The 13,795-nt window shown below is 37.3% G+C and overlaps 1 long non-coding RNA gene across 1 annotated transcript; it reads left to right on the top strand.

The window, feature by feature from the left end:
* Window positions 1–13,474, top strand: LOC141548764 (uncharacterized). The gene is made up of 14 exons (XR_012484050.1): window positions 1–89; window positions 271–410; window positions 1,090–1,139; window positions 2,823–2,871; window positions 3,373–3,468; window positions 4,251–4,342; window positions 4,491–4,681; window positions 5,881–5,940; window positions 6,706–6,797; window positions 6,961–7,011; window positions 8,384–8,432; window positions 8,560–8,609; window positions 12,795–12,844; window positions 13,427–13,474. It is a non-coding gene; the product is annotated as an uncharacterized LOC141548764 (long non-coding RNA).
* The last annotated feature ends 321 nt before the right edge of the window (window positions 13,475–13,795 follow it).

Below are 13,795 nucleotides of genomic sequence, written 5' to 3'. Positions count from 1 at the left end.
TGAGTGAAATCCATTCTCTCATTAATTGAAAAATGAACAGGAGAAGACTTCAATCACTGACAGCCACTGATCTCTCCCTGGAAGCCCTGGTGAGTAGGAAATGTGACCCTTGATTAAAATGGGGGCTAGGTCCATTAATTGCTAACATGGGATAAAGAGTAATGGCTGGACAGTGTAATGGAAGGATCCTGCCTGCTCTCTTCCCCAACATTCTAGATCTCAATCTACAGTTGAGCAGCAAGTGTTAATAAGAATCAATGCCTTCTGTAGGTATGGGTCACATCCCAGTCATCTGGTCCTCTCTGGCTTGATTTACATTTTAATTTCCAAGCTTCTGCTGAGAAATTGTCATCAGTACTTTTCCTGGCGACTAGCTCCTTAAATTGTGCTCATCATTCCCATGGGGCTTTGTAAGTAAATGTGTTTCGGGCAGTGATGTTTGACTAACAGGCATTTATTCCTTTGCATATCATTTTTCTATAAATGTAAATGAGTAATCCCCTAACAATTTTTAAAAGAAAAGGGGTCATGAGGACAAAAGGACAGGAAGCTGAACAATTCAAAATTTGTAATATTTTTAACAAGTTTATGTAAGTTGTATGAGAAGAAGAATGAAATGGACAGTGAGAGAGAGAAAAAGAGAGAAAAATAAAAAAGGGCATGGAAAAGAAATAGGATTTAAAATGGGTCATAAAGAGGGATGGATGGAAGGAACAATCAAGAAAGGAAGGAAGAAGGAAGTAAAGAAGGAAGAAATGAAGGAAGAAAGGGAGGAAGGAAGGATTAAAATGGAAGGCCATTAAAAATGGAAAGAAAAACTGGCATGATTCTTTGAATTACTATTTGTAGAATAGTGTGAAAGCATGTATCATGTTAATTAAAAAGGAAAGAAAGAAGTTGCTAGTCATGGCCAACCCCATAATTCTCAGGGAACCCCTGGTGAGTAGGAAAGGTAGTCCCCTGCTGAGTATCACAGATGGCCCTGGTGTAAATTGGGGAAAAGTCCCACTATTCCCAAGAAGCTATAGGAACTGGTGTCTGCACAGTATAATGCCATGGTCCTGTCTCCTGTGTTCCTTAAAATTCTAGATCTCATTCACCAGTTGAGCACCAAGTGTCAATAAGGACCAAGATTGTTTGTAAGTATGGATCACAGCCCAGTCATCCTCTTCTACTTGGCTTGATTTACCTTTTAAAATCCACCCTTGTGCTAGGACATTTTCATCAATATATTTATTGGTGGTGGCAAACTCTTTAACTTGTGCTCGGCATGCATATGAGGCTTCGTAAGTAAATGATGTGTTTCAGGAAAATATATTTTACTATCAGGCATTCAATTGTTTTCATACCAATTTGGAATAATGGCAGTCTTGGAGTCCGCTAAAACTTTTTAAGAAAAAGGGGTCACCACGGGGAAAAAACAGGAAGTTAAAATTTTTAAATTTTTTAATATTTTGAGCAAGTGTATATCAATTGTATGAGAAACAGAGTGCAATGGATTACAAGACGGAGTTAAAAGAGAGAAAAAAATAAAAAGGGACATTTTATAGAAGTAAATAATGAAAGACATAGGTAGGAATGGAAGCACAAAACAAGAATGGAGGGAAGAAAGGAAGGAAGGAGGGAAGGAAGGAAAGAAGTTATAAAGAAGCAAAGAATAAAGAAGAATGAAGAAAAACTGAAGCACGTATTTAAAAATGGAATAAAGAACTGACAAGATTCTTTAAATACTTATCTGCAGACCCCAGTGAAAGCATGTGTCATGTTATTTAAAAAGGACCAGAAAGAACCTCCAAGTCATGACCAACCACATAATTCTCAGGGGAACCCGTGATGAGTTGGAAACATGACCACCTACAGAGTATCAAAGATGGTCCTAAGTTAATTAGGGAAAAAGCTCATTATTCCAGAAATACTATAGAGACTAATGTCTGCACAGTATGATGCAATGATCCAGCGTCCTCTGTTCCTTTAAATTCTAGATCTCATTAACCAGTTGCACCCCAAGTTATCAATAATGACCAATATCTTCTGTAAGTATGGGTCACCTCCAAGTAATCCTGTTCACTTTGGCTTGATTTACCTTTTAAAATCCAACCTTGTGATGGGAAGTTTTCATCAATATTTTTACTATGAACTAGCTCCTTAAATTGTGTCGCATGGGACTTTGTAAGTAAATACTGTGTTTTGGGAAGTTATGTTTTACTAAGGGTCACTGATTACTTTGCGTAACAGTGTCCTATAATGATATACCTGGAGTCCCAAAAAAGTTTTTACGAAAAAAAATGGTCATCAAGAGAAAAAGTACAGGATCATTAATTAATTTTAGAATGTATAATATTTTGAGCAAATATACATCAGTTATATGGGAATCAGAATGCAATGGATTGGGAGAGGGGATTAAAAGATATACAGTAAAATAAAAAGGGGCATTTAGCAGAAGTAAGATGTAAGGGAGGACATAGGTAGGGATGGAAGCATCAAACAAGAGTGGAGGGAAGAAAGGAAGGAAGGAAGGAAAGAGGGAAAGAAAAATGAAAATGGAAAGACAAATTTACAAATGGATGGAAAAACTGACAAGATTCATTGAATACTTATGTGCATAGCTAGGAGAAAGCATGTATCACATTAATTAAAAAGGAACAGAAAGAACCTCCAAGTCATTGTCAACCTTGCTTTACTTAGTGGACCCCCTGCTGAGTATAGAAGGTGGACCTGGGTTGAAATGGGGGAAGGTCCCATTATTCCAAAAATGCTACATAGACTAATGTCTGAAAAGAATAATGCAATGATCCTGAGTAATCTTTTCTTGAAACTTCTAGATCTCATTCTTCCGTTGAGCACCAAATGGCAATAAGGACCGACATTTCTGTAAGTATGGCTCAGATCCCAGTCATCATCTTCTCTTTGGCTTAATTCAGCTTTTAAAATCCAAACTTGTGCTGGGAATTGTCATGAATGGTTTTACCAATGGCTTGTTCTATCAATTGTAGCCAGAATTGCTTTGGGGCCTTGTAAGTTAATATTGTGTTTAAAGAAAATATATAACTGCACTTGCATATGTTTGAAAATAGCTTGCTAAAATTAAAAAAATATATATGACTAAAGAGGTCATTGAGGGAAATAATACATGAATTGTAAGTGTATATAACTTACTAATATTTTGACACAGTGTACCTCACTTCTATGACGAGATCCAAAAAGATAGCGAGAAAATGAAAAAGTGAAAGAAAGAGAAACGAAGGGACATTTAGCAGAAATAAGATATAAGAGGGGAAAGAGGGAGGGAACAAAGAAGAAAAGAAAGATAAAAAGGGAGGGAAAAATATAAAGGATCAGAAAAACTAATCTGACACATTGTATTCTCATCAGGGGAGCTGTCTGAAATCAATTCTCAAGTTACTTGAAAAGTGTTCAGGAGAGTCCTCCAAGTCACTGACAGCCAATGTTCTCTCAGTGGAGCTTCTGGTGAGTAGGAAAACTGATCCTTGGTTAAAATGGGGGTTTAGGTCCATTCATTGATAAAATGGGATGCAGAGTTATGGCTGGATGGTGTAATGGAAGGATCCTGCCTGCTCTCTTCTCCAACATTCTAGATCTCATTCTACAGTTGAGCAGCAAGTGTCAATAAGAATCAATGCCTTCTGTAAGTATGGGTCACACTCCAGTCTTGCTGTTTTCTCTGGCTTCATTTAGCTTTTAAAGTCCAAGCTTGTGCTGTGAAATTTTCATCAATACTTTTCCTGGGGACTAGCCTCTCATGAGGCTTTGTATGTAAATATTTTGGTTCGAGATATTATTTTTTACTATGGGGAATTGATTACTTTGCAAACCAGTGTCATAAAATGGTGAACCTGGAATCCCCTAAACCATTTTAAGAAAACAGTGCTTGTCAGGGAAAACGTACAGGAACGTAAGTAAACTCTTTAAAACTTGTGATATCTTTGACTAAGTATATATCAGTTGTTTGAGAAAAAGAGTGCAATGGATCATGAGAGAAGAGGAAAAAGAGACACAGAAAAATAAAAAGTGATATTTAACGGAAGAAGGATGTAAAGCGGGATGTAGGGAGGAATGGAAGGAACAAATAAAGTAGTGAAGGAAGGGAGGAAGGAAGGGAGAAAGGAGTGAAAGAAGGAAGGAGGGAAGAAAGGAAGGAAGGAAAAAGAAAGAAGGATGAATAAAAATGGGAGGACAAAATTAAAAATGGAAGGAAAAACTGACAAGATTCATTAAATTCTTTTCTGCAGAGCTGGGTGAAAGCATGTCTCATGTTAATTAAAAAGGAACAGAAAGAATCTCAGCATCAAGGTTGACCACATTATTCTCAGGGGAACCCCTGGTGAGTAGGAAAGGTGGCCCCCTGTGAGTATCAAAGATAGCCTTATGTCTAGTAGGGAAAAGGCCCGTGATTCCAACAATGCTACAGAGACTAATGTCTGCACAGGATATTGCAATGATCCTGAGTCTTCTGTTCCTTTAAATTCTAGATCTCATTCACCAGTTGCACCCCAAGTTGTCAATAAGGACCAAGGTCTTCTGTAATTATGGTCACATCCAAATAATCCTGTTCTCTTTAGCTTGATTTACTTTTAAAATCTAACCTTGTGCTGGGAAGTTTTCATCAATGTTTTTACCAGTGGCTAGCCTTTAATTGTGGGTACAACGAGTTTTCAGCCTTGTAAGTAAATACTATATTTCAGGAAAATATATCATTCTTGTTGCATATATTTTGAATCTTAAAAGTTTCAACAAAAATTTTATGGCAAAAAGGTCACTTTGTGAAAATGTATAAGAATTTTAGGTGTTCATAACTTAATATTTTTACCAAGTTTACCTCATTTTGATGAGGAAACTCAAATGGGTACCAAGGGAATGAAAAAGAGAGACAAAAAATAAAGGACATTTAGCAGATATAGGCTAAAAGAGGCAAGAAGGGCAGAAGAAAGGAAGGAAGGAAGGAAAGAAAGAAGGAAAAAAGGAAGGAAGTAAGCAAGGATAAAAATGGAAAGTCAAATTTTAAAATGGAAGGAAAAACAACATGATTCAATGAAATCTTTTCTGGTTAGCCTGGAGAAAGCAGTTCTCACATTAATTTAAAAGAAACAAAGAACCTCCAAGTCATTGTCAACCTGGGATTTCTCAGTGGACCACCTGCTGAGTCTAAAATGTGGCCTGGGTTGAAATGGGGGAAGGTCCCATTATTCCAAAAATTCTTTAGAGATTAATTTCTGCACAGCATAATACAGTGGTCCTGATTTCACTCTTCCTGAAACTTCTAGATCTCATTCATCAGTTAAGTACCAATTATTAATAAGGTCCAATATCCTCTGTAAGTATAGGTCACATCCCAATTATACAGTTCTCTTTGGCTTGATTTACCTTTTAAAATCCAAATTTGTGTTGGGAATTTTCATCAGTGTTTTCCCCAGAGGCTTGCTCCTTCAATGGGTTTGGGGCCTGGTAAGTAAATATTTTAGCTCAGGAAAATACAAAATTGTACTTACCTATGTTTTGAATATAGTAAGTTTCAATAAAAAAAAAATGTCATGGTTAAAGAGGTAACTGAGGGGAAAAATACAGGAACTATTGTTGTATATAACTTATTAATATTCTGGCCCAGTGTACTTCACTTTTATGAGAAGAGGTCCACAATGATAGTGAGAGAAGAAAAAAAAAAAGAGAATGCGAGCCATATGTAGCAGAAGTAGGATATTGTAAGTGGGGAAAGAGGGAGGGAGGAAAGATAGACATGAAGGAAGCAAAGAAGGAACTAAAGATAAAAAGGGAGGGAAAAATAATAAGTGAAGGAAAAACTTACCACACCCCTTGATTTCTCATCAGCAGAGCTGAGTGAAATCCATTCTCTCATTTATCCAGGAATGATCAGGTGAAGTCTCCAAGTCACTGATATCCACTGATCTCTCAGTGGATCCTCCGGTGAGTAGGAAAAATGACCCTGGGTTAAAATGGGGGATAAGTACATTAACTGCTAAAAAGAGATAGAGAGTAATGGGTGGATAGTGTAATGGAAGGATCCTGCCTGCTCTCTTCCCCAACATTCTAGATCTCAGTCTACAGTTGAGCAGCATATGTCAATAAGAATCAATGCCTTCTGTAAGTATGGGTCACACCCCAGTCATGCTGTTCTCTCTGACTTGATTTAACTTTTAAAATCCAAGCTTGTGCTGGGAAATTTTTATCAATACTTTTACTGGGTTCTGGCTCCTTAAATTCTATTCATCATTGAGATGGGGCTTTGTAAGTAAATACTGTATTTTGGGAAATTTTATTTTATTATATAGCATTGGTGTCTTTTCATACCGATTTCATAAAATGGCAATCCTGGAGTCCCCTAAAACTATTTAATAAAAAGGGGTCACTGGGGGAAAACAGGTTAAACAATTTGAACAATTTAAAACATGTAATATTTTTAACAAGTACATGTAAGTTCTATGAGAAAAAGAATGAAAAGGACAGCATGAGAGAGAATAAGAGACAAAGAAAAATAAAAAAGGACATGTAATAGAAAAAGAATGTGAACTTGATCATAAAGAGGGATGGAAGGAACAAACCAAAAAGGAGGAAAGGAAGGAAGGAAAGAAGTTTAGAAGGAAGAAAGGGAGGAAAGAAGGATTAAAAGGGAAGGCCAAATTTAAGAATAGAAGGAAAAACTGACATGATTCTTTGAATTCCTGTCTGTAGGGTTGGGTAAAATCATGAGTCCTGTTAATTAAAAACGAAGAGAAAAAACTTGCAGGTCATGGTCTACATCATAACTATCAGAGGAACCCCTGGTGAGTAGGAAAGGTGGCTCCCTGCTGAGTATCAAAGGCAGCCCTATGCTACCTTTGGGCTAAATGGGCTAAAGGGCCCCCATTATTCCAACAATGCTACAGAGACTAATGTCTACAAAGGATATTGCAATGATCCTGATTCTTCTGTTCCTATAAATTCTAGATTTCATTCACCAGTTGCACCCCAAGTTGTCGATAATGACCAACATCTTTGGTAAGTATGGTCACATCCAAGTAATCCTGTTGTCTTTAGCTTTAATTACCTTTTAAATCCAACCTTGTGCTGGGAAGTTTTCAGCAGTGTTTTTACCATTGGCTAGCTCTTTCAATTGTGGCAACAATGAGTTTTCAGCCTTGTAACTAACTGTTGTAATTCAGCAAAATGTATAATTCTCCTTGCACATATTTTGAAACTTAAAAGCTTCAAGAAGATTTTATGGAAAAATGGTCACTGTGAACATGAATAAGAATTTTCGGTGTTCATATCTTAATATTTTTACAAAGTTTACCACATTTCAATGAGGAAAGTGATATAGGTAGCAAGAGAATGAAAAAGGAAGACAGAAAGTAAGGGACATTTAGCAGAAGTAGGATGAAATAGGGAAGAAGGGAAGATAAAAGAAAGGAACAAAGGAAGGAAGGAAGGAGTTAAGGAAGGAAGTAAGGAAGAAAGAAAGGAGTTAAGGAAGGAAGGATGGAAGGATGAACATGGAAAGCCAAATTTTAAAATGGAGTGAAAAACCAGCAAGATTCATTGAATTCTTTTCTATATAACTGGGAAAAAACACTTCTCAACTTAATTTAAAAGGAATAGAAATAACTTCCAAGTCATTGTCAGCCTGGGATTTCTCAGTGGACCCACTGCTGAGTATGAAAGGTGGCCCCGGGTGAAATGGGGGAAGGTCCCATTATTCCAGAAATACTAAAGAAATTAATGACTACACAGTATAATGCTACGGTCCTGACTCCAGTCTTCCTTAAACTTCTAGATCTTATTCATCAGTTGAGTACCAATTTTCAATAAGGACTAATATCCTCTCTAAGTATGGGCCACATCCCAATCATACTGTTCTCTTTGGCTTGATTTGCTTTTTAAAATCCAAATCTGCCCTGGGAATTTTCCTCAGTTTTTTTTAACAGCGGCTTTTGCCTTCAGTTTTAGCCAGAATGCATTTGGGGCCTGGTAAGTAACTATTGTGGCACAGGAAAATATATAAAATCGTGCTTGCCTATGTTTTGAAAAGAGAAAGCTTTAATCAAAAAAAATTTTAGTTAAAGAGGTGACTGAGGGAAATAGTAGAGGAACTGTTATTGTATATAATTTACTAATATTTTGACCCAGTATACTTCATTTCTTTGGAGAGAAATCCAAACAAATAATGAGAGAAAGAAAAAGAGAAATGTAAAGAAAGCAAGGGACATTTAGCAGAAGTAGGATATAAGTGGGGAAAGAGGGAGGGATGAAAGATAGAAAAGAAGGAAGCAAGGAAGGAAGGAAAGATAAAAAGGGAGGGAAAAACAAAAAGTGAATTCTCATCAGGAGAGCTGAGTGAAATCCATTCTCTCATTAATCCAACAATGATCAGAAGAAGCCTCTAATCACTGACAGTCACTGATCTCTCCATGGACACTCTGGTGAGTAGAAAAACTTACCCTGGGTTAAAATGGGGGTTAGGTCCATTAATTGCTAAAATGGGATAGAGAATAATGGCTGGAGAGTATAATGGAAGGATCCTGCCTGCTCTCTTCCCCAACATTCTAGATCTCATTCTACAGTTGAACAGCAAGTGTCAGTAAGAATCAATGCCTTCTGTAAGTATGGGCCACACCCCATCATGCTGTTCTCTTTGGCTTAATTTAGTTTTTAAAGTCTAAGCTTGTAATGGGACATTTTCATCAATACTTTTACTGGGGACGGGCTCCTTAAATTCTATTCATCATTGAGATGGGGCTTTGCAAGTAAGTACTGTGTTTGTGGAAAGTGTATTTTATTATGGGGCATTGATTACTTTGCATACTGATTTCATATAATGATAACCCTGGAATCCCCTAAAGCTTTTTAAGAAAAAAGTGGTCACCAGGGGAAAAACAGGAAGTTAAAATCTTTAAAATGTATAATATTTTGAGCAGGTGTATTTATCAATTTGTATGAGAAAGGGAGTTCAGTGGATGCTAACAGAGACACAAAGAGACAGAGAAAAATACAAAGGGACATTTAGCCAAAGAAGGATGTAATGGGGTCAAAGATAAGGATGCAAAGAACAAACAAGAAAGGAGGGAAGGAAGGAAGCAAGAAAGGAAAGAAGGATAGAAGGTAGGAAGGATGAAAAGGAAAGGAAAGATAAAAATGTAGGAAAAAATAATCAGACACATTGAATTCTCATAAGGAGAGCGGGGTAAAATCAATTTTCACATTAATCCAAAAATGATCAGAAGAGGCCTCCAAGACAGTGATATGCCCTGATCTCTCAGTGGTCACCCTGTTGAGTAGGAAAACTGACCCTGATTAAAATGGGGTTTATTTTTCCTGAAACAGGATAGAGAGAATAATAGCTAGACATTGTAATGAAAGGATCCTGACTGCTCTCTTCCCCAACATTCTAGATCTTATTCTACACTTGAGCAGCAAGTGTCAATAAGAATCAATGCCTTCTGTAAATATGGGCCGCACCCTGTCATGCTGTTCTCTTTGGCTTGATTTAACTTTTAACATCCAAGCTTGTACAGGGAAATTTTTAATTTTCATTCTTACTGGGGACTAGCTCCTGAAATTGTGCTTATCATTCACATGGGCCTGTGTAATGAATTGTTTTTTGTGTTTTGTGTTTTGGCGAATTAACTTTTTATGGGGCATTGTTTCTTTTGTATAATGATTTCATATAATGGTAAACCTGGAGTCCCCTAAAAGTTTTTTTTTTAAAAAGGGATCACCAGGGGGAAAAGAACAGGAAGTTAAAATCCTTAAAATTTGTAATGTTTTGACCAAGTATATATTAGTAGTGTAAAAAACAGAGTGCAACGGATCACGAGAGAGAAACACAGACAGAGAAAAATAAAAAGGGACAAGTAGCAGAAGAAGGATGTAATAGGGGACAAAGGGAAGGATGCAAGGAACAAACTAGAATGGAGGGAAGGAAGCAAGGAAGGAAACAAGGAAAGAAGAAAAGGAAGGAAGTAAGGAGGAAGGAAGGAAGGGGAAAAGGAAGGAAGAAGGATAAAGGAAAAGTGAAGGACATATTTAAAAATGTAAGGAATAAATGACAAGATTCGTGAAATTCTTATCTGTCGAACCAGGTGAAAGCATGTCTCATGTTAATTAAAAAGGAAGAGAAAGAACGTGCAGGTCATGGTCAACCTCATAATTCTCAGGGAAACCCCTGGTGAATAGGAAAGTGGCCTGCTGCTGTGTATCAAAGATAATCTTTTGTTAAGAGGGAAAAGTTCCATTATTCCAACAATGCAACAGAGACTGTCTGCACAGGATATTGCAATGATCCTGACTTCTATTCCTTTAAATTCTAGATCTCATTCACCAATTGCATCGCAAGTTATCAATAAGGACCAAGATCTTATGTAACTGGTCACATCCAAGTAATCCTTTAGCTTGATTTACCTTTTAAATCCAACTTTGCACTGGGATGTTTTCATCAAGTGTTTTTACCAGTGGCTAGCTCCTTCAATTGTGGCTACAATGAGTTTTTCACCTTGTAACTACATATTGTATTTCAGGAAAATATATAATTCTCCTTGCATATATTTTGAATCTTAAAAGTTTCAACAAATATTTTATGGCAAAAAGGTCACTTTGTTAAAATGTATAAGAATTTTAGGCGTACATATTTTTACCAAGTTTACTTCATTTTGATGAAGAAATTCCAATGGGTACCAAGGGAACGAAAAAGAGAGACCGAAAATAAGAGACATTTACCAGAAGTAGGATAAAAGAGGCAGGAAGGGAACAGAACTGAAAGGCGGGAGGAAGGAAGAAAGGAAGGAAGGAAGGAAGGAGTTATGGAAGGAAGGAGGGAAGCAAGCATAAAAATAGAAAGTCAAATTTTAAAATGGAAGGAAAAACCAACAAGATTCAAGGAATTTTTTTCTGCTTAGCCTGGAGGAAGCAGTTCTTCCATTAATTTAAAAGGAACAGAAAGAACCTCCAAGTCATTGTCAACGTGGGATTTCTCCTTGGACCCCCTGCTGAGTATGAAAGGTGGCCCCTGGTGAAATAGGGGCAAGGTCCCATTATTGCAACAATTCTACAGGGATTAATGTCTGCACAGTATAATGCAGTGGTCCTGATTCCAGTCTTCCTTAAACTTCTAGATCTCATTCATCAGTTGAGTACCAAGTATCAATAAGGACCAATATACTCTCTAAGTATGGGTCACATCCCAGCCATACTGTTCTCTTTGGCTTCATTTACCTTTTAAAATCCAAACTTGTCCTAGGAATTTTCATCAGTGTTTTTCCCAGTGGCTTTCTCCTTCACTTTTAGACAGAATGCATTTGGGGCCTGGTAAGTAAATATTGTGGTACAGGGAAATATACAATTATACTAGCCTTTGTTTTGAAAATAGAAAGCTACAATTAAAAAAGTCATGGGTTAGAGGGATCTCTGAGGGGAAAAAGTAGAGGAACTGTTGTTGTATATAACTTACTAATATTCTGGTCCAGTGTACCTCACTTGTATGAGAAGAGGTCCAGAAGGATAGTGAGAGAAGAAAAAAAAAAGAGGCAGAGAGAAAGCAAGGGATATTTAGCAGAAGTAGGATATTATAAGTGGGGAAAGAGGGAGGGAAGAAAGATAGAAAAGAAGGAAGCAAAAGAACAAAAGATAAAACAGGAGGGAAAAACAATAAGTGAAGGAAAAACTCACCAGACCCGTTGAATTCTCATCAGGAGAGTTGAGTGAAATCCATTCTCTCATTAATTCAAAAATGGTCAGGAGAAGACTCCAATCACTGAGAGCCACTGATTTCTCCATGGACCTCTGGGTGAGTAGGAAATCTGACCCTGGATCAAAATGGGGGTTAGGACCATTAATTGCTAAAATGGTATAAAGAGTAATGGCTGGACTGTGTGATGGAAGGATCCTGCCTGCTCTCTTCCCCAACATTCTAGATCTCATTCTACAGTTGAGCAGCATGTGTCAATAAGAATCAATGCCTTCTGTAAGTATGGGTCACACCCCAGTCATCCGGTCCTCTCTGGCTTGATTTACTTTTTCATTTCCAAGCTGGTGCTGAGAAATTGTCATCAGTACTTTTCCTGTCAACTAGCTCCTTAAATTGTGCTCATCATTCCCATGGGGATTTGTAAGTAAATGTTTTGTTTGTGGCAGTTATGTTTGACTATCAGGCATTGATTCCTTTGCATATCATTTTTCTATAAATGTAAACTAGGAGTCCATTAACAATTTTTAAGAGAAAAGGGGTCATGAGGACAAAAGGACAGGAAGCTGAACAATTCAAAACTTGTAATATTTTTAACAAGTTTATGTAAGTTGTATGAGAAGAAGAATGAAATGCACAGGTAGAGAGAGAAAAAGAGACAGAGAAAAATAAAAAAGGGCATGTAATAGAAAAGGGATATAAAGTAAGTCATAAAGAGGGATGGAAGGAACAAACCAAAAAGGAGGAAAGGAAGGAAGGAAGAAAGGAAGTTAAAAAGGAAGAAAGGAGGGAAGGATTAATAGGGAAGGTCAAACTTAAAAATAGAAGGAAAAACTGAAAAGATTCTTTGAATTACTATCTGTAGAGTTGCCTGAAAGCGTGTTTCATGTTAATTAAAAAGGAAAGAAAGAAGTTGCTAGTCATGGCCAACCCCAAAATCCTCAGGGAACCCCTGATGAGTAGGAAAGATGGCCTCCTGCTGAGTATCACAGATGGCCCTGGTGTAAATTGGGGAAAAGTCCCACTATTCCCAAGAAGCTATAGGAACTGGTGTCTGCACAGTATAATGCCATGGTCCTGTCTCCTGTGTTCCTTAAAATTCTAGATCTCATTCACCTGTTGAGCACCAAGTGTCAATAAGGACAAAGACCGTCTGTAAGTATGGGTCACATCCCAGTCATCCTCTTTTCTTTTACTAGATTGACCTTTTAAAATCCAACCTTGTCCTAGGACATTTTCATCAATATTTTTTACCAAGATAACTATGGGGCCTTGTAAGTAAATGTTATGATTAGGGAAATTACATTTTACTATGAGGCATTGTTTCCTTTGAATACCAATGTTATACCACACTATTCCTAGGATGCCTTTAAAATTTTGGGGACAAAAGAGGAGACCAGGGGAAAAAAGTACACGAAGCTTAACTCTTTAAAACATGTAATATTTTGATCAAGTATATATCAGTTTTGTAAGAAAAAGAATGAAATGGATCACAAGAGAGAGAAGGAAAAAGAGAGAAAAATTAAAAGGGATATTTAGCAGGAGGAGGATGAAATGGGGGACTTAGGAAGGGATGGAAAAAACAAAAAAGGAAAGAGAAAAGTAAGGTAGGAGGGAAAGCCTGAAGGAAAGAAGGAAGGAAAAATAAAAAGGGTAGGAAAAACTGACCATACTCATGGAATTCTCGTCAAGAGAGCTCAGTGAAATCCATTCTCTCATTAATCCAAAAATGATCAGGAGAAGCCTCCAATCACTGACAGCGACTGATCTCTCCATGGACCCCCTGGTGAGTAGGAAATCTGACCCTGGATTAAAATGGGGGCTAGGACTATTTTTCCTAAAATGGAATAGAAAGTGATGGCTGGACAGTGTAATGGAAGGATCCTGACTGCTCTCTTCCCCAACATTGTAGGTCTCAGTCTACAGGTGAGCAGCAAGTGTCAATATAAATGAATGCCTTCTGTAAGTATGGGTCACACCTCACATCCCAGTCATGCTGTTCTCTTTGGCTTAATTTAGTTTTTAAAGTCCAAGCTTGTAATGGGACATGTTCATCAATACTTTTACTGGGGGCTGGCTCCTTAAATTCTATTCATCATTCAGATG

This window comes from Sminthopsis crassicaudata, chromosome X, assembly GCF_048593235.1.
Source record: "Sminthopsis crassicaudata isolate SCR6 chromosome X, ASM4859323v1, whole genome shotgun sequence".
NCBI lineage: Eukaryota > Metazoa > Chordata > Mammalia > Dasyuromorphia > Dasyuridae > Sminthopsis > Sminthopsis crassicaudata.
The sequence above is the reverse complement of the archived record's forward strand: the minus strand, read 5'-3'. Positions and strand labels throughout refer to the sequence as shown.